Genomic DNA, 2,688 nt, shown 5'->3' on the forward strand with positions numbered 1-2,688 from the left:
GCACCCATTCCCACCTGGGTGAAGTGAGGAAAATTCGTGTAAAGTGCCTTTCCCAAGGAAACAACGTCGGGCCCCTGACGGGATTCGAACCCACGACCTTACGGTTGCGAGTCCGAGAGCCTAACCACTAGGCCACCGACGCCACAACTTATTAACAATTAATAACACACGTCCCTGCGCAATACGATAAAACGTACGTTCAAAATTTACACATTTTAAAGGCGCTTTCCCTCTCCACTCATGCAAGATGTGCTATGTTTTGCATTTGTTTAACTTTATGTTAATTATGTATGTATGTGTGTTTGTGTTTGTGTGTGTTTGTGTATGTGTGTGTTTGTGTGTGTGTGTGTGTGTTTGTGTGTGAGTGTTTGCCTGTGTTTGGTTTCGTGTGTGTATGCGTGTGTTTGTGTGTGTGTATGTATGTGTGTAAGTGTGTGTTTGTTTGTTTGAAGGGGAGGGGTTTTCATAACAAGAAATGTGATGTTGAAGCATTTGATGGCTATAGGACTAACAAATACAAGCCAATTATAACTTTATCCTTTTTTCCTAAAACACAGTACATAGTTATTTCCTGTAGCTAACAACAACAACAACAACAACAACAACAACAACAACAACAATAACAACAACAACAATGATAATAATAATAATAATAATAATAATAATAATAATAATAATAATAATAATAATAATAATAATAATAATAATAATCTTATTGCAATGGAGCTAAGCCTGTTTGGGAGGTCAGTAACAATTATTTACACAGGTGCCCATTAAATCTTTAAAAAATATAATTCAGGCACGAGTTGTCGCAAAGGGTTACGTGGGCATATCTTTGAAGTTCTGAACCTAACTTTTTATTTTTCAGGTTTGAGCATTTTTCCTGAAAATCGAAGGTCTCGGGTGTTTTCACTCTACCTTTAGCCATTTCATATTTTTCTGTGGATTACTTCCGTTTCAGTTCGTGCTTCGTCGTGTATGTGCGACAGCTGCCTCTACTAGTTCCAGATCTAGAATCTCGATATCTGACTCTGATCGAATGTGTGTTTCACTGTGTCGATGGTTAGATCTACTTCAAGCCAAAGTTTACTGTATTGACTTTTTAAAGATACATTTGGTGTAGTCACGTCCCCAACACGTTGAGTTCGTTTAGACCCACAAAATGTTTACTTCGTTGTATTGACGATATAAAAACTTGGCGCGTATTTGGTGCGTATTTTTTTTTTATAGAGCAAGACTCTAGATCTCGATCTCTCTATATCCTAGATATATTTGAAGCACAGAATGCAAGACTGATTTGGAGTAGTTAACAAGAACAAAAGTGTCGTTTGTGCTTTGTGGCTGAAGGGTCATGGGTTTGAACCCTGCCACCATAGAGCCGAAATTGTGTCCTGGTAGAGGTACGCGTATGTTGTATGAATTTTCCTCATTTCATAGAAGTGGGAATGGGTACCGACTGCAGGCGGAAAGATGTCTTGTAATAATTATACTAATACTAGATCTAATAATATATTTTTAAAAAATAAATAAAATAATAATAATAATAATAATAATAATAATAATAATAATAATAATAATAATAATAATACTGATGATGATGAGAATTTGATAATTGCATTTACATATTATAGCCCATAACCACTCTTAATGCATTTTACAACCATCATTACCACAGCAGACCCTAAAACACTCTGAAACATTCCCAGTTTCCCAAGAAGCATACAACAGTGCAAGATGCGGATTACACGTGCCCAAACCAAAAAAAACTGACAAGATATTTCGCTGTCTATAGCCGGGTACCCATTCCCACCTGCTGAAGTGAGGAAAATTCGTGTAAAGTGCCTTTCCCAAGGAACGGCCTTAAGGTTGCGAGTCCGAGAGCCTAACATCTAAGGCTACCGACTACCGATGCCCAGGCCTGTCGAGAGGGGGGGTCGGGGGGGGGGGCAATGCTGCCCCAGGTGATTGCTGCCCCAGGGCCCGACCTGCCGATGTCTCTAAAGACAATAGTTCTAGCCCGCAAAGCTAGCCCACAATTCTCAGTCGTAACAAATCTATGGATCCTTGAACGGAATAAAACCTCAAGCAATCAGTGGGGCTTCCACGAAAAGTGTTCAATAAAATCGAATCGGTTGTCACTGAGATATCAGTGTGAACTATGCTTTTTTTCAAAAACAAAATGTTTTAACGAGGAGGTGGGGTCATCTATCAAAGGCACACACAACGTTAATGTTGTGCAGTTTCCAAGGAAACATACGCCTAAAAAGTTTGAAGGCCATTTTCTCGCTAATTTACTTCTGACACTTGTCTTATTTTGATAATAACAACTATATATATATATATATATATGTATATATATATATATATACTATTATGTAAATACATATTTATGCCCATATCGTATGTAGACAGATATAAATGGATCTGTTGTGTGGGTGTTTGGGGGATTTAGATAAATGTTTGTATAGGAGTTGGGAGGGCATTAATGATGAACAATGGTGGTCGGCGAAAAGATCGAGGAGCATGCAACATGATAAAATAGAGTCAGTTAAAACGGAAGTAATACACACTGGAGAGAGGAAGGGCGGCATGATTTAGTTTCAATTCTGGTAGGTCGGTGTCAGACGTGAGCTGTACTTAGATTGTAGGAGTGGTTGAGTGGGGAGATGATTAGACTATCATGGCGAG

At 38.4% G+C, this 2,688-nt stretch overlaps 1 protein-coding gene across 1 annotated transcript in view; it reads left to right on the forward strand.

Moving 5' to 3' along the window:
- The window catches only part of LOC101856677, a 15,099-nt gene that overhangs the window by 569 nt on the left and 11,842 nt on the right, over window positions 1-2,688 (forward strand). The window lies entirely within an intron of this gene.

Source organism: Aplysia californica, unplaced genomic scaffold (assembly GCF_000002075.1).
Source record: "Aplysia californica isolate F4 #8 unplaced genomic scaffold, AplCal3.0 scaffold00446, whole genome shotgun sequence".
Lineage (NCBI taxonomy): Eukaryota > Metazoa > Mollusca > Gastropoda > Aplysiida > Aplysiidae > Aplysia > Aplysia californica.